Raw genomic sequence first — 18866 nt, forward strand, 5'->3', positions numbered from 1 at the left:
ATGCGGCTGCTTCCCACTAGCTATCTGTTTTACATCTGGTAGTGTATATATGGCCATGCCTCTCTCTCACTTCGTCACAGCTTACCCTTCCCCCTCCCCGTGTCCTCAAGTCCATTCTCTACGTCTGTTTCTTTATTCCTGTCCTGCCCCTAGGCTCTTCAGAACCTTTTTTTTTTTCTTTTTTAGATGCCATATATATGTGTTAGCATACCGTATTTGTTTTTCTCTTTCTGACTTACTTCACTCTGTATGACAGACTCTAGGCCGGCTACTTTAAAGCGGTAACTCTGCCTCCTCCCTGCTGAGGGCCTGGACGAAAAAGCGCGGGCAGTGCAGACCACGCCCTGCTTGAGGCCCCGCCCCCTCAACACCGTGTCCAACCAGGGCCTCCTGACTGGGGCTGGACTGGGGCGGGCCCCGCTTCCGCCCCTCCCCGCCCCGCCCCGCCCGCATCCCGGAGAGAAAGCCAATTCCTACGCCAAGACCCGCGCCATTTTGCGCCGCCTCTTGTCACTCTGAGGGAGGCAGATGTGCCAAGGGGGAAGAGTGGGCCCAAATGGAGTCCCAGCAGGCTTTCCCCAGCCAGACTTTGCCCTTTATGACTAACATTAAGCTCTACTTATATGTGCCAGGTGCTATGCTGAGTGCTTTATTTGCGTAATCACCTGAAATCTCCTCAACAGTCCTGGACCCTGGAAGGTGAGTCAATTAGTCCTTTGGATGCATTAACGAATAATAATATGAAATAAATGAGAGACTAGAAGCCCGTAGAGTAATTTGAGTAGGCAGGACGCCTCACTGAGTGATAGACGTGGACGAAGCTTGGAGAATATTAAAATTAATCCTACCTTAATAATCTTGGAGCCTCACTGCAATGGGGGTGCTTCTTTCTGGAAAATAGGGGGCTGGAAAAGTACCGAATGATCCCGCTGCGAATGAGATGCCTCATTTTTTTGTAATCAAAGTTTTCATTTTGAGATCACTGTCGATTCACACGCAGTTGTGAGAAATAATACAAAGAGATCCCATGGATCTTTGACCCAGTTTCCCCTAATGGTAGCATCTTGCAAAACAATAGTACAATGTCACAACCTGGATATTGACATTGGTCCAGTCAGGGTACAGAATTGATCCATCACTACAAGGGTCCCTCATATCCCTTTAATTCCCACATCCTCTTCCCTTCTCATGCAGCCTCTCCTTAACCCCTGGATTCCACTACTTTTTTTCTCTGTAGTTGCAAGAATGTTGTGTAAATACACCATATAGTCCTTTTGAGATTGGCTTTTTTCACTCACATAATTCTCTGAAGGTTCATCCAAGATGTTAGGTAAATAAATAGTCTGTTCCTCTTTATGGCTAACTACTATTTGGCAGTATGGACGTTCTACAGTCAGTTTAGCCTTTCACCCACTGAAGGACATCTGGGTTCTTTCTAGTTTTTAGCTATTATGAATATAGCTGCTATAAACATCCATGTACAAGGTTTCTGTGTAAACATAAGTCTTCATGCCTCTGGGAAAAAAAGAGATGTGCAATTGCTGGGGCATGTTCAATTTACCGGTAAAAACTGCCCAAATGTTTCCTGGAGTGGCTGTACCATTTTACATTCTACCAGCAATCTATGAGTGATCCAGATCCTCTCCAACCTCAGTAAAATTTGGTGTTCTCACTATTTTTTATTTTAGCCACTCTGATAGATATATAGTGGTATCTCATTGTGGTTTTCATACCTGATGGCTAATGAATGTCAAAAATGATTTTTTCTCTGTAAATTCCTCTTTGGTGAAATGACTCTTCGTGTCTTTTACCAATTTTAAAAGTGGGGTGTTTGGGTTTCCCTGGTGGCGCAGTGGTTGGGAGTCCGCCTGCCGATGCAGGGGACACGGGTTCGTGCCCCGGTCCGGGAAGATCCCACATGCCGCGGAGCGGCTGGGCCCATGAGCCATGGCCGCTGAGCCTGCGCGTCCGGAGCCTGTGCTCTGTAATGGGAGAGGCCACAGCAGGGAGAGGCCCACGTACCACAAAAAAAAAAAAAAAAAAAAAAAAATGGGATTTTTGTTTTTTATTGTTGATTTTTGAGAGTTATTTTATACACAGATAATGTGTTTGTATGATGCTGAGTCTTTGGAATCTACTGAAACTTTCCTTATGACCTAAAACATAAGATTTTTTAATTAGAAACATCTATGCTTTAAAAGAATCTGTACTTGTCAGTTCTTCAGTGTAATGTCTGATATGTCTAGAGTTCTTTACATATTTAGACAATAGTGTTTTGTTGGATGTTTGTTGCTAATATTTTCTCTCAATCTACAGTTTGTTATTTCCTCCTCTTAACAGGGTCACAGAGCAAAATATTTTAATTTTGATGAAGTGCAGTTTATCAGTTTTTCCTTTTCAGGATTATGCTTTGGGTGTGTCACTTCTAAGCCTCTGCCTAGCCTCACATCTTAAAGATTTTCTTCCAGAATTTTTTCCAAAAAGTTTTATAGTTTTACATTTATATATGTGATCCATTTTGATAACTTTTTGTATATCGTGTGACACTGAGGTTGTAGGTTTTTTCTTTTTTTTGGATGTCCAATTGCTCCAGCATCATTTCTGAAAAAGGAACATCTTTCATCCATTAATTGCTTTTGGCCCTTTGTCAAAAATCAATTGGGAATATTGCTATGGGTCTATTTCTGAGTTATCTATCATTTTGCATTGATCTATGCACCTATTCTTCTGTTGATACCACAAAGTCTTGATTACTGTACCTATAAAATAAGTTGTGAAATCAGGTGACTGATTCCTCCCATTTTCTTCTTTAAAAAAAATTTTGTTTTAGCTCTTCTAGTTCCTTTGCTTTTCCATATAAATATTGTAATAATCTCATCTATAATGATAAAAATCTTGCTGGTATTTCAATAGGAATTACATTAAACCTGTAAATCATCCATAGGCAATTGATATGTTTACTAGGTTGACTCTTTTGATTCATGACCATGGTATGCAGCTTCCTTTGTCTACATCATCTTTGATTTCTTTCACAGTGTTGTGTGGTTTTCAGCATGCAAGTTCTGTGTATGTTTTATTAGAAATACACCTAAGAATTTCTTTTTTTCAGCTGTTGTAAATGTTAATTGTATCAATATTTTTAATTTTGTCCATGTGTTCATTCCTGGTGTTAAAATTAAATACAAAATGGAGACTGGACTCTATTCTCTTGAGTAGACAAAACCTGTTAAGCCACATAACTGATACTTAATTTAGCTTATCCTGCTGTGTAACCAAAACTCAACTTGGGTTGTTTCTTGTAAATGCCTCTGAAAATCATAAATGAAACAAACTGTTTTCCAAAATTGGAATAAGATAACCGTTTTTAACTAATCCCCTGTCATTAGGAAAAACCCCAGTGCTATAAACAACCTTTGTAAAGAACAGCTTCTGCATTTTCACTGTATAAGCAGCTCTATAGCAATGTAACTCTGAGCTTCATACCACTGTGGGTCTGAATGCTTCCAGCTCACAGACTATTCTTATGTGCAGGATAAACTGATTACCTCCTCCTAATTACTATTTTATTGATACAGTGATTTTATTTTTGTTATTTCTGGGTTTTTTTTTTCTTTTTTTTGTGGTATGCGGGCCTCTCACTGTTGTGGCCTCTCCCGTTGCGGAGCACAGGCTCCGGATGTGCAGGCTCAGCGGCCATGGCTCACGGGCCCAGCCGCTCCGTAGCATGTGGGATCTTCCCAGACCGGGACACGAACCTGTGTCCCCTGCATCAGCAGGCAGACTCTCAACCACTGTGCCACCAGGGAAGCCCTGGATTTTTGATAGTAGTTTATTGAAATGTAATTGATTTTAATTAATTTTTATGTAAGTGTATGTCTATCTTGCAAACTGCTGAAGTCACTTATTTATTCTAGAGTTTTGTTGTTCTCTGGGTTGTTGTGGGTTTTTTGTTTGTTTTGTGTTTTTCTTTTTTGGTAGATTCCTTGGGATTTTTCTCTATAGACGATCAAGTCGTCTGCAAATAAAGCACTTTTATTCTTCCTATCCTTCATCTGAGAATGTTTTCATTTCCCATACATTCCTAAGGGACATTTTCACTAGATCTAGGATTCTAGGTTGACAGTTCTTATTTTTCAGTACTCAAGAAATGGTGTGCCACTTTCTTCTGGCTCACATGATTTTTGATGAGAAATTCACCATCACTTCATTTTTCACTGATAAATAGTGTGTCATTTCTCTTTCACTGCTTTCCAGACTATTTTCTCTGTCATTGGTTCTCAGAAATCTGACTACGATGTGTCTTGGTGTGCATTTCTTTGGGTTTGTTCAGCTTGAAGTTCACTCAGCTTCTTGAATCTATAGGTTTGTGTCTTTTGTCAAATTTGAGAACTTTTCAGCCATTATTTTTTCAAGTACTTATTCACCCTGCCTTCTTTTTCTTCTTCCGGGACTCTGATGATGTGAATATAACATGTCCCTGAGACTATGTTCATTGTTGATCAGTCTGTTGTCTTTCTGTTGTTCAGTTGGGGTAATTTCTGGGGGTATAGCTCAGTGGTAGAGCATTTGACTGCAGATGGGGTAATTTCTACTTCTGTGTCTTCAAGGTCATTGATATTTCCCTGTGTCTCCATTATCCTAATCTTAAACCCACCCATTAATTTCTTTTAATTTTTCATTATTGTATTTTTCAGTTCTAAACTTTTCGTTTGGTTCTTCATTGTATCTTCTCTTTCTTTGCCGAGATTTTCTATTTTTTCATTGATTTCAAGTATATTCTTAATTGCTTATTTGAGGATTTTTATGATGGCTGCTTTAAAATCCTTGTCAGATACTTCACCACCTCTGTCACATCAGTGTGGGCATCTACTGACTGTCTATGTTCAGTCCGTTTGAAATCTTCCTAGTTCTTGATGTGATGAGTAATTATCTATTGAAACCTGGACGTTATGAGTATGATGAGACTCTGGATCTTATTTAAATGTTCTGTTTTAGCTGGATTTTCTGACCCTGCTCAAGGGGAAGAGGGTCTTGCCTCATTACTGCCAGTTGAGTGTGGAATCCAGGTCTCCCAATTGGCCTCCATTAACCCTCGAGGGCTGAGGTTCTCCTTAGTGCTGGTCAGGATGGGACAGGAGAGTGGAGTTCCAGCTCCCCACTAGGGCTCCAGTGATACATCGGTGGGAGGGAGGGGTCTGAGTGCCTCATTGGTGCTCCCCATGTGACCTCACTGACATCAAGGGTAGGGAGAGTGGCCTCAGTAACACTGAGTGGTGGTAAAAGCCTCCTCTGACATCACTCCAGCGGGGAGAGGGAGGCCACCTCTTTACGGCTGGGTGTTGTTGGAAGTCCAGGCTCTCTCCCAAATCCACTGACACTGAAGAGTGGAGAACTTCCTCATCATCTGGCAGGGATGAAAGTCCTGACTCCATACTCGGCCTTCTCTGGCACCACCATACCCCTGTCCCGCCAGAAGGGGGTTGGAGTGCCTCATTACAGCCTGGAGAGAGTAGAAGTCGAGTTTATTTACTCAGTCTTTGCAGGTATGGGTGGGTGACTTATTCAGACTAATTACCCCTGGTTTCTACTTTGTGCCTGGATCAACTGCCCTTGACCCTGGGATATAGATGAGAAGCAGACCAGTCAACTGGCTTCTTTGAAATGTGGCCAGACATTCTCATTGTCTGAGAACAATGAGGGGAAGGGTCAGAAGGGAGAAACAGGGCTTGCACCCCAGAATAAGTACTGTAAATTATTAATCCCTATTAATGTTGGAACTGAATAACACACTCTGGCACAGCTGCAGAGGATAGCAGTCGTGAACATGAGCTCAGGAATCAGATAGCCCTGGGTGCAAATTCCAGCTCTTCCACTAATTAGCTGTGTGACCCTGGGTAAGTTATTTAACTTCTCTGATCCTCATCTATAAAATGAGAATTGTTAACGTAACACGTTTTGAGTTCCTACTATGAACAAATAATTGCTATTATTTTAATTGCTACTTAGGACCCCATCACTACACCTTGGGATGGTTTGTTACACAGCACTAGAAAACTGATACAGAAACCTTATCCTCCCATTTTACAGACTGAAGAAAGTGAGGTTTGCTTGAAACCGTGGAGCCACAGTTCAGTCTCTTTCCACTACATCATCAGGGTAAGGCCCCTTCTGACATCCCCAGCCCCATGAAGCAGGGCCAGTTACTGATAAGACAGGGGGTGGGAGACTCCAGTTTCCATTTCCGAAACTCTCATCCACTCACTCTTGACTCTCAGTTTTCACATAAAATGGGGTCACAGCACCTCCTGGGAGGCTTACTGTGAATATCTTTTCAGGTGGGGGATTCTGCCTTCTTCCTATGAGACTTTGGGACTGGACTTCCCACTTGGGGAATCAGAGGCTGAGACACCTCCCTGTGTCTCCTTGAGGGTGCACTGGACACAGTGCACCTGGAGGCCTGCAGGCACATGGGGCCCACAGCCAGGACCCTCCTCCTGGAGCCTGGAGGGCTGTAGGAGACTGGAGGGTGGGGGGAGGTGCCAGGCTTGGAGGAGACAACATATACAGTGGGACCAGGTGCTAAGGCTCCAGGTCCATGGCTGGAGCTGGAGCAGTCCTGGGGAGAAAGACTGATGGGCCTCTGAATGTTGCCTGGTTGCACAGAGCAGAGGTTGGTTGGGCGGGTGCCGTGTGGGTGTGGCCCCCTGCAGTTCTAAATGCTGCCCTGCTGCTGCTCCTTGGGGCTGAACTTGTGCAGGGGAGGCTTCTGCCAACTAGAGGTGGGCATGGGGAGTGGGGTGAGGTTAGGGCTGTCCTTTTCTGGAGCTCTGAGAGCTTCAAAAGAGCCAGAAGCCCAGAAGATGCTAGCATTGTAGCCCTTCACCATTTCACGGTTGCGGGAGGCAGGCTGAACTCCCCCAAACCAAGAATTCACTGTCTGTCCCCAAATCATCCACTGTCTCTTCCTTCATTCAACAAGTAGGTCTGGGGCTGGGGTTAAGACCCTTCTTCCCACCACTGTGTGATTTGAGCAAGTGACTTCACCTCTGAGCCTCAATTTCCTCATCTGTAAAATGAAGATGACAGTGACACCGCTTTCATAGCTTTTTGAGGATTTAATGAGAATACAAGTAAGGCCCTCAGCAAGGTGGTATTACTGTTGATGCTCTCCTCCACGCCACACCCTCCCCACTCCCTCAGCCCAGGAGACCCCTGCCTGGTCTACCCAGAGGCCCAGCCCTGCTGGTTATTTGGGGTTGCCCAGGGAGAATGGCTAAGGCCAGAGCTGGAATCAGCAAGATATAGGCTCTGCTACGTTGGACAAGACACTGGCCCTATGTGGGCCTCAGTTTCCCCATCTGTGCAAGACAGGAGCTGTAAAAACTGAGAGCAGTGCCTGGTGCATTTATGGAGCGCCGACGGTATGCTCCACACTTCACCACCTTCCCCACAATCCTGAGGGGCTGCCAGTGTCATCAACAGCCCCATTGTACAGGAAGGGAGGCTCAGAGAGGTGGGGTGACATGTCCACAGTCACACAGCTAGGAGTAGGGGTGCTGGGCTTGAAGCCTCACTCTCCTGTCTGAGGACCTTGGGCCCCTGGGAAAGCAGGGCTAACTCTGGAGGGACTTCCTCTCCCCCTCCCTCCTCCCTCCTTCCCAGCCTCCACTGGGAGGTGTGCCCTGGAGGAGCAGCTGCCACCCCACCTCCACCAGCCTCAGCACAGAGGCAGGGGCAGGGCGGTGCTCTGTCTCCACCTCGTTGGAAATGGGTTGGAAAAACACAGGAGAGGCGGCCTGGAGGGGAGGGCGCTGAGGAGCCGGCGCTGGCTCTCTGGGGCTGCAGCACAAAGAACTGAAACAAGATTCAGTTCCTTCGGGCGTCTGAGCACCTACTGTGCGCCTGGCACTGAGCGGGGCCCGAGGGGCGGGTGGGAGAGTAGGAGCCATCCCTGTCCCCAAAGAGCTCATTCTCCATCACACAAGCCGTCCGTTAGTTCACTTACTATAGGGGACTCACTATGTCCCTTCATTCACCACCACCGAGCTATGGGTGCTGTTATCCCCAAGGGTATCTGGAAATTGAAGCCCAGAGAAGGAAGGTGAGTTGTCCAAGCTAGTTGGTGTTGCAGTTGAGAATTATGATTCTTTTTTTTGAATCATACAATTTATTATTATATATTGACTTTCTAAAGACAAAACAGTGCTTTTGGTCTCCAAACATATTTAGTTTGCTATTTATTCATGTACCTTCAATAATCTTTCTCTTTCGCTAATGTTTGCCTAGTATAACTTCCCAACATTTTAATCAAAAGTATGTATGTGTACTTATATGTAGTCATGTTTTATATGGTTTATCTAATCTGGATAAAAGCTTTTTAACTCTCATGTTAAGCCCATTTAAATTTAGTATGAGTGAATATTTTTATATTCATATTTATTTCTATTATAATTTTGATATATTTGTATTTATTTCTACTATGTGTTTTGCTGTTTGTCCTGATGGTTTGATGCTTCCTTTCTCCTTTTCTTTTTTCTTTTGGATTGACTAACTGTAATTTTTACCATAGTACTATTATGTAATTTTAAAGTTACTCTTAAAACTTTAACATGCAAAATTAGCTTACAATGCAAGTAATCTTTGTGCCTACCTCACTCTGAACAAAATGAGAACTCTTCAAATCTGATTGCCATCCTTCTCACCCTACATGTTACTTTTGTCTAGCAGTTTGCTTCTTTTTTTTTTTAACTCCCAATTCGAAAAATACTATTATTTCATTTGGAGAGTACTTCATTTCTGCTCACCAGTGTTCACTGAACATCCCAACATCTCAAACTTTCATTCTGAGATCATTGTCCCTTTAATTACCTCAGTTTGTCTCTGAAAAATCATCTTTACTGTTTCTTTTCACTGTTATTTGAATACAAGTAAAAGTCTATAATTCTACACTGATCTTCTTTTGAATCTTAGCATATGAAAGTGTTATTTCAGTTCCTTTTGTTTGTACTTTTGCTGGTTGTTCTTATGGGATAAGAATAGCCCTTTCTCGTCGCTCCGTTTGTTTTTCTTGAGATGCACCACAATATAGCTCTACGTGGATTTTTAATTATTCACGTGCTAGGGTTTTCATCCTGCTTTCTGAAGATGAGAATTCACATATTTTTATCAAATCTAGGAAATGGTCGGCTGTGATTACTTCCAGTGTTTTCTTTCTCCCATTCTCTTCATTTTTTCCTTGGAATAAAGTTGGAAGATGATCAAAGCTTCTCATTCTGTGTTTCATATTGTTCTACCTCTTTATTTGAACATTCCATTTCTTTGTATACTAAATTGGAAAAATATGTCAGACCCAATGTCCATTTCTATGTTTCTTTCTTCACCTATCTCTAATCTTCTGCTATAGCTCATTAAATGAGTTTTTAATTTTAATTTCTGTATTTTTCACTTCTAGCAGTTCAGTTGTTTCCTTTAATAATCTGTCTGGACATTTCTGATCATCTGTGATTTCTTTCCATGTTTTTAGTTCTACATTTAATTTTTAAAATATTTAAAAGGTCTTTATGATTCTGATAATTATAGAATCTCAAGCCCTTAGATATCTAGTCAAACAGGAGGTTATAGGTGAATTTTCTAGGCAAAGAACTTTGGCTGTGTTTCTGAAAGCCATTGTAATCCCTTTAGATGGTATAGGTTTGTGTCCTAGGGGTTGGGGTGTGTCTGTATGTGAGTTCGTGTGGTGCAGTTTTGTGTGTGTGTGTGTGTGTGTGTGTGTGTGTGTCTTTCCCCTATATTCCTTTTACACAGCAAAATTGCAAGTGTCACCTTTCTCAGTAAAATATCCCATTGCCATTGCCTCATGGGTATATGTGTTAGGTGTACTGCAATGTCATTCTGACACTAACCACCAAGAGTTACTATCAGATCCCACAAGTTAAGGACAAAGTCCTCCATATGACTGCCGTTTCTTCAGATACCAGCCACATTTTGCGGGTTCCCAGGCTACCCAAACTTCCAAAAGACTGGCTATAAATTCAGGGGTTCCCATGACCCCCTCAGGTTTGATAATTCGCTATAAATGACTCAAAAAACTCAAGAAAGTGCTATACTTGTTATTACAGTTTTATTGTAAAGGATACACATAGGGCAAGGCCTGAGGGGGTCCTGGAAGCAGAGCTCCCATCCCCTCTCCCTGTGGAGTCAGGTACGTCACCGTCCCAGCACATCTGTCTGTTCCCCAAACGAGAAAAGCACCACTGAGCTTCGGTGTCCATAATTTTTATTGGGGTTTCACTCTGCAGGCATAAGTGATTTAAACACTGGCCCATTGATTGGAGCCAATCTCTGTCTGCCCTCCCCTCTCCTAGTCTTTGGCCATGGTTAACTTATAGCAAAATGATCATACCTGTCTGAGCATCTACATTTGGAATAGCATTTACATAATAGATACAGCAATAGTACTGATGTGAATATAGCTAATATTTGGAGGAGCAAATGTAGGGTACAGGTAGTAGGTTTTTAACTCAAATGGATTTCCCAATACATTTAACTATCAGTATCAGTATTATAATCTTGCAACAATGCCAGTGTTAGACCGCATCCCAATATTATAGATGCCACCTGGAAAATGAGTTCCTTTTAGTTATGAATAAATAGTCTAGCCCATCATCATATTGCTTGACCAAATGCCTCCTGGGTCAGGGCCACACAGGTTTGCAGGCTTCCGTTTGACATTGTTAGGTTCCAAAAGAAGGAGTGGTCTCAGCTCTACGTGACTTCAGCCTTTCAGGCATCTGGCATAATTGAGCTAAGAGCCTTTTTAGAAGAATATTGGATTTCCCTCTCTGCATAACCCATGTATTCATTCCTTTACCTTTGGCTATTATTTCTGCTTCTCTCCATTTGTACAGAATGAATGGGCTATTTCTACCACTGGGCAATATAAGCGCATTCACCATTAACCCCATTTTGGCTTGGGGGAGTGAAAGCAGGACTCACTCAATTAGGAAAATTGACATAAACGTGTAAAAGTAGAGTTACAACTTCTTGCCTAGGACCCATGCCTGCTTCTGATTGTAGTTACAGCCCAGTCCTGTGACTACTATTTACATCAGGTAGGGGAAGAAAGTTGAGGTGATGGGTGAGGAAAAGAAAAACATATAATCATACCATCATCTTCCCCCAGTGGGAAGAACTGCATAGTCAAAGCAGCATTCTCTCCCACGCCCTCTCCCTCAGATCCACCAAAAAAGCAGAAGGATCTATCTAGTGGGGAAATGCCTTTGGCGCCTGTCACGGTGAGAGTGAGCAAACGCTTGTGAGGGCACATAAGCAAGTCTGTTATGCCTCAATCTCCCCCTGTTATAGACAAATCAATGCTTTAATTGCCTATTCCAATTCTCTACCAAACCATTACTCTGAGGATGAGCACTGTGTTGCTCGGTGCAGGACCTTCTGTTCTGACTCCTTTGTTGTAGTGTGAGCATTGGCATGTACCACCTGATAACATACACTCCAGTCCATAGTCAGTATCTATTCCTGTCAGGACTTAGGTCTAGCCCCCTGGGGCCCCAGCATTAGTCCAGTGTAATCCACTTGCCAGCTTTCCCCCTGGGGAATCCACTCCACGGCCATCAGCAGTCTGTGTCTCTCTTGTTGACAGAACAGTTCTTGGCATTTTGTGTCTCAAAGGGTACAAGAGGAATGCATGCAGATTCAGTCCATTTTTACAGTCCTTGGACCGAGGAGGCCACCTCAGGCAAGCACATTAGTATATCCAAACTCATCAATTCCAGTCATCTTACAAATCTGAATAGTGGTTTTTCTGATGGGCATTGACATATCCTACTTTAATTCAGTCTTCAAGTTTCCTTAGTGATTTCCATAGGGCCATGCGCCATCTGGGCATCCTTCTGATAGGCCAGTTTTCCATTGCCTTTTGGCCTGACCATATGGCCAAGCTATTGGTCACCATCCATGCATCAGTAAAAACCCAAACAGCATGCAATATAGGGGCATAGAGCTAGTTTATTTTTACCTTCTTTGATCAGAGTGATGGTCTTCCAAACAGGAAACTATCTCTTCATCTTGGAACTGTCATCTAAAAGCTAAGCCGCTCTTTTTTGGTCAGTCAAGAGCTGTTTATAGGGCACTGGCCCAAGTGGCAATGGAATCAGTAGCTCCGCATGTGATTCCAAAGTCAGTCCTGGAGAAAATGAGTGTACTTGCCCACGAATACACTGAACAAGTCTTTGCAGTCCCCTCACAACATGCTCCTGTGCAAACCATTTCCATTTTATTATGGAGCTCATCTGGGCATTGCCCTCCCTATTAGAGTGTCCCTCTGCTATCACCCAAGATATTATGGGTATTTCAGGTTTCAAGATTATTTTATGTCCCTCAATTGTAGGGCAGAGTCAGTTAATGTCCGATAGCAAGATAATAATTGCTCCTCTTATGGAAATTGTATAGTCCGTTATCCCAGCAGTGGTCACTGGGAGGGGAACACACGGTTTTGCCATAAACCCCAGTCTACACTCTCCACGGGTCTCCTGTAGCGAGAATTTGTACCAACACTTAAGCTTCTATTTTATACTCTGTAGGTTCTGACATTTTTACTGCTTCCCATTTAGCAATTAGTATTGCTTGAAGAATGGACTTCTATGCCTTCTGTTTTATGCCAGGCAAGGGAAACATTCCTCAGTCAGACCCAATATCCATCCCCATAATATGTTCAGGTAAAACAGACACAGCCACTTCACACAGAGCCTGCATAAACATTCCAGTTTTCATCCAAACTTTCCACCTGAATCCGATTAACTCATGCATTTCTGTTATTTTCTCAGTTTAATTGTAGGCTCTTTGAGGTCCTGTCTCACGCACAGATTTGGGTGCTACACAGTTCATGAAGTTCTTTTGTCCAGGAGCCCAGGAAACTTCCCTTCCTCCCTCCCCAATCATTCCACCCACTCATGTGCATAAGGCTTTGGGTCCCCCAGCAGAGCCTTGAGCCAAGATACACTGGCCCCTTTGTCAGTCTTTATCTAGGTGAGTCTGCTTGACTGTCATCCCAGGTGACCCCCAGTTGGGTTTCTCACTGTAGTCTTTGCCTCCTGGCTTTTAAAATTGCTCCAAACTGGGTTAAATAGAGTGGAAAGACATGTTTGAGGACCCATGTCCCATTGGTCCACTCATCCTTTGATGGTGCTCCATTAAGACTTTTGTTTCAATGCCATTAAGGTCAGCTTTATTCATCCCATTCCTCAAAAACCATGCAAAGATTTCCATTCTGCTGGGATGAGTCCCTTGACTCTCCCTTCTGCCTTTTGCCATTGTTTAAAGTTAATTAGTCTATTTTTTAATTAGCATCTATAAGACCCTAAGGGGAAACTGAGACAGAAAAATCTCAAATCATTTTGGGGTGCTGTTTGACTTAGCAGCAGTTAGATTACAAGGCGTGTCCATGCAAAAGAGGCCCTTTAATCACAGCACTTTTATTGGAGTATAATTGCTTTACAATGGTGTGTTAGTTTCTGCTTTATAACAAAGTGAGTCAGCTATACATATACATATATCCCCATATCTCTTCCCTCTTGCGTCTCCCTCCCTCCCACCGTCCCTATCCCACCCCTCTAGGTGGTCACAAAGCACCGAGCTGATCTCTCTGTGCTATGCAGCTGCTTCCCACTAGCTATCTGTTTTACATTTGGTAGTGTATATATGTCCATGCCACTCTCTCACTTCATCCCAGCTTACCCTTCCCCTGCCCCATGTCCTCAAGTCTATTCTCTATGTTCCAAAATATAGTAGAGGGAGGAACACTCCCAAACTCATTCTACGAGGCCACCATCACCCTGATATCAAAACCAGACAAAGATGTCACAAAGAAAGAAAACTAAAGGCCAATATCACTGATGAACATAGATGCAAAAATCCTCAACAAAATACTAGCAAACAGAATCCAACAGCACATTAAAATGATCATACACCATGATCAAGTGGGGTTTATCCCAGGAATGCAAGGATTCTTCAATATACACAAATCAATGTGATAAACCATATTAACAAATTGAAGGAGAAAAACCATAAGATTATCTCTATTGAGATAATATTGATTATCTATTGAGATGAAGAAAAAGCTTTCGACAAAATTCAACACCCATTTATGATAAAAAAAAAAAAACCCTCCAGAAAGTAGTCACAGAATGAACTTACCTCGACATAATAAAGGCCATATATGACAAACCCACAGCCAACATTGTTCTCAATGGTGAAAAACTGAAACCAATTCCTCTAAGATCAGGACAAGATTGTTCCTAACAAAGGCTCTGATGCTAATCCTAACTAAGGCCTGACACTACTCCTAACCCAGGCCATGGCACTAATCCTATCTCAGGCCCTGACACTGTCCCTAACTAAGGACCTGACACTACTCCTAACATAGGCCCCGACACGGTACCTAACAAAGGCTCTGATGCTAGTCCTAACTAAGGCCCTGACACTGTCCCTAACTAAGGTCCTGACACTACTCCTAACAGCCCCTGACACGATAACTAACAAAGGCTCTGATGCTACTCCTAACTAAGGCCCTGACACTGTCCGTAAGTAAGGCCTTGACACTACTACTAACTCAGGACCTGATACTGTCCCTATCTAAGGCCCTGACAGTACACCTAACTCTGGCCATGACACTGACCCTAACTAAGGCCTTGACACTGCTCCTAACTCAGGCCCTGACACTGTCCCTAACTGAGGCCTTGACACTACTCCTAACTCAGGCCCTGACACGATACCTAACGAAGGCTCTGACTCTAGTCCTAACTAAGGCCCTGACACTGTCCCTAACTAAAGCCCTGACACTACTCCTAACTCAGGCCCTGCTAGTCCTAACAGGGCTTTGAGAAGGATAGATGTTAGCTCTTCTCTAAATGTTTGATAGAATTCACCTGTGAAGCCATCAGTCCTGGGCTTTTGTTTGTTGGAAGATTTTTAATCACAGTCTCAATTTCAGTGCTTGTGATTGGTCTGTTTATATTTTCTATTTCATCCTGGTTCAGTCTCGGAAGGTTGTGCTTTTCTAAGAATTTGTCCATTTCTTCCAGGTTGTCCGTTTTATTGGCATACAGTTGCTTGTAGTAATCTCTCATGATCCTTTGCATTTCTGCAGTATCATTTGTTACTTCTCTGTTTTCATTTCTGATTCTATTGATTTGAGTCTTCTCCCTTTTTTTCTTGGTGAGTCTGGCTAATGGTTTATCAATTTTGTTTATCTTCTCAAAGAACCAGCTTTTAGTTTTATTGATCTTTGCTATTGTTTCCTTCATTTCTTTTTCATTTATTTCTGATCTGATCTTTATGATTTCTTTCCGTCTGCTAACTTTGGGGGTTTTTTCTTCTTTCTCTAATTGCTTTAGGTGTAAGGTTAGGTTGTTTATTTGAGGTGTTTTTTGTTTCTTGAGGTAAGATTGTATTGCTACAAACTTCCCTCTTAGAACTGCTTTTGCTGCATCCCGTAGGTTTTGGGTCATCGTGTGTTCATTGTCATTTGTTTCTAGGTATTTTTTGATATCCTCTTTGATTTCTTCAGTAATCTCTTGGTTATTAAGTAGTGTATTATTTAGCCTCCATGTGTTTGTATTTTTTATAGATTTTTTCCTGTAATTGATATCTAGTCTCATAGCGTTGTGTTTGGAAAAGATACTTGATACAGTTTCAATTTTCTTAAATTTGATTTGTGACCCAAGATATGATCTATCCTGGAGAATATTCCATGAGCACTTGAGAAGAAAGTGTATTCTGTTGTTTTTGGGTGAAATGTCCTGTAAATGTCAAGTAAGTCCATCTTGTTTAATGTATCATTTAAAGCTTGTGTTTCCTTATGTATTTTCATTTTGGATGATCTGTCCATTGGTGAAAGTGGGATGTTAAAAGTCCCCTACTATGATTGTGTTACTGTCGATTTTCCCTTTTATAGCTGTTAGCATTTGCCTTATGTATTGAGGTGCTCCTGTGTTGTAACTGGATCTTTTAAGGCCCATGTACGTTCCCCAAATTGTCTTTTGAGCTTCAAAATTAAGTTGAGAGAACTCTTCCAGCCCAGGAATTCTTAAGGACTCCCTGTTTCCTATGGGATAATGGGTGGGGGGCTCACCTAAAAATAAGCCATGAAGGAGGTGCATCCAAGTGTCAGTGATGTGGTTCCCTGGTGAGCAGATTATTGTTTATGTGATGGTTCTTCTTTTGTTTTTTGTTTATTTGTTTGTTGGGTTTTTTTGCAGATCTGCCCCAGATATGAGCTGCCCCTTTGCAGCACTCAGCATTACAGCAGAAGTGAGTGGGTCCCTGAGAACCACAAGCTGCTATGGGGGAAGCGTGGCCTGAACACCTGGGGCCCCCCTCACCAAAACACCTCCATAGTGACCACAGGACCCGGCACTAAGAATAACCCTGTGTTTGCAGGCATGATTGCCCCTGCCTTAAGTCAGAACCTGGAGGTGCTCCAAGGCAGAGCCCCCTTGTTGCAAGTTGGGAGCCTGGTGACACCAAAGGCAAGGCTGTGCTGAGATGTAGGCTCTGGCCTTTGCTACCGGTGGCCCTGCTTCTGCCGAGGGCACAGTGAGGAGCAGCCTTGTCATTAAAGGTCCCCTTATCACCTGCCCAGGCTCTTTTGGACACAGAACTGTCGGGCCATCACCCAGCTCAGTTTCCTCTGGTTCAAGATCCACACTTCTGGAGTCTAGGAAGCAAAAGCCGACCTGAAAGAACAGTTTGCTTGAGAAGCAGCCAGAGCTCGGGTTCCTGTATCCTGGACCTTGCTTCTGCTCTGTCTTCATTTCTTTTATAATTTTTAAAAATTTATTTATTTATTTTTGGCTGTGTTGGGTCTTTGTTGCTGTGCACGGGCTTCCTCTAGTTGCGGAGTGCAGGGGCTACTCTTTGTTGCAGTGTGGGGACTTCTCATTGCGGTGGCTCCTCCTGTTGTGGAGCACGGGCTCTAGGTGCTCGGGCTTCAGTAGCTGTGTCATGCAGGCTTCAGTAGTTGTGACTCGTGGGCTCTAGAGCGCAGGCTCTGTAGTTGTGGCGCATGGGCTTAGTTGCTCCACAGCATGTGGGATCTTCCCGGACGAGGGCTCGAATCCGTGTCTCCTGCATTGGCAGGCAGATTCTTAACCACTGCACCACCAGGGAAGCCCTCTGTCTTTGTTTCTAACACAAATTAATCTCTCATTTGTGCATTCCTCCAGGAAACTGGAAACCCAAGACCTCGAAGGGAGTGTGAAGAGAAGGAGGCAGAATGAGGCCAAGCAGAAGATACCTCGTGCCCAGATCTTGGTTTCTAATGCCGCACTCCAAAAGAAGAAACTAAGGCGTCCTGGAGAAGTAGCTGATTCACAAGGAGGCAAGATTCATAAAACAGGCTGGTACTTGCAATTCCTGCTGAGACCCTACCCCATCATCTTTATTATTATCATTATTATTTTCTATTTTGTGAAAAGGTAACATATGTTCATAACAATTTTTTAAAAAGCACACTGCTGGAGGGACTTCCCTGGTGGTCCAGTGATTAAGACTCTGTGCTCTCAATGCAGGGGGCACAGGCACGGGTTCAATCCCTGGTTGGGGAACTAAGATCCCACATGCCATGTGGTGCGGCCAAAAAAACCCCCAAACATACTGCTGGAAAGAGCCCACAATTCAAAATAAGTCTCCTTCCCATACATTAGTAAAGGGAGAAAGACCCATCGGCAAAGAGAACGGAGCCACACACAGCAAGAGGAAATCATTAACCTTCACACAGCCAGAGATGCTATTCGGCTTGTCCTTTTCTTCTGTCAAGTCCGCCCCGCATATCTTTCCATCAATTTAAGTGACTCAGAGTGAGTGTCTTTCCTGTCTCAAGAGCCTTGACTAAGATCTGCTTTAGCAGCTCAATAACATAATTTTATCACTTTGGTAAATTAACGGTCGTATGTACTTACATGGCATGTACACCAAGAGTCTCCATAAACACGATGTCATTTGATTCTTATCTTCACAGGTGCACTGGGAGATAGATGGACAAGTAGAATTAACACCTTTCCCATTTTATAGGTGAGAAAAATGAGGCTTAGAGGATAAGGAATGATGTTCAGAAGGCAATGCCTGTGGCACAGGAACCAGGACATCCTGGAGCCCTCAGAGAACATCTGGAACACTTTTCTCTCCCACCTTCTCTAGGCCTCACTCATAGGCACACTCCTGAGCCACATACTCTTCGTTCTGCTTCAGTAACAACGTTCACACCAAATAACTTCAGCCCTCTGGCTACAGCTGACTGGAGCAGATAGGGCCACCTGACCCAGGATAGAGTCAGTTCATTGGCTAGGCTAAGCCAATCAGAGTTTGAAGTTTGGAGACTGGAGACGGGTTTTTTTAATAAATTTATTTATTTATTTTTGGCTGTGTTGAGTCTTTGTTGCTGAGTGTGGGCTTTCTCTAGTTGCGGCGAGCTGGGGCTACTCTTCATTGCGGTGTGTGAGCTTCTTATTGCAGTGGCTTCTCTTGTTGCGGAGCACAGGCTCTAGGCATGCAAGCTTCAGTAGTTGTGGCATGCGGGCTCAGTAGTTGTGGCTCATGCATGGGCTCTAGAGCGCAGCCTCAGTAGTTGTAGCACGAGGGCTCAGTAGTTGTGGCTCATGGGCTCTAGAGCACAGGCTCAGTAGTTGTGGCACGAGGGCTCAGTAGTTGTGGCGCATGGGCTTAGTTGCTCCGCGGTATGTGGGATCTTCCTAGACCAGGGCTCGAACCCATGTCCCCTGCCTTGGCATGTGGATTCTTAAGGCATGTGGATTCTTAACCACTGCGCCACCAGGGAAGTCCCTAGAGACTAT

General features: G+C 43.4%; 1 long non-coding RNA gene across 1 annotated transcript; it reads left to right on the forward strand.

Moving 5' to 3' along the window:
- The first annotated feature begins 511 nt into the window (after nt 1-511).
- LOC309814850 lies at nt 512-17899 on the forward strand. Its single transcript, XR_014295756.1, has 3 exons — nt 512-699; nt 6088-6156; nt 17241-17899. It is a non-coding gene; the product is annotated as an uncharacterized lncRNA (long non-coding RNA).
- Nucleotides 17900-18866: the final 967 nt, after the last annotated feature.

This window comes from Mesoplodon mirus, assembly GCF_964341445.2.
Source record: "Mesoplodon mirus genome assembly, chromosome: 13".
NCBI lineage: Eukaryota > Metazoa > Chordata > Mammalia > Artiodactyla > Ziphiidae > Mesoplodon > Mesoplodon mirus.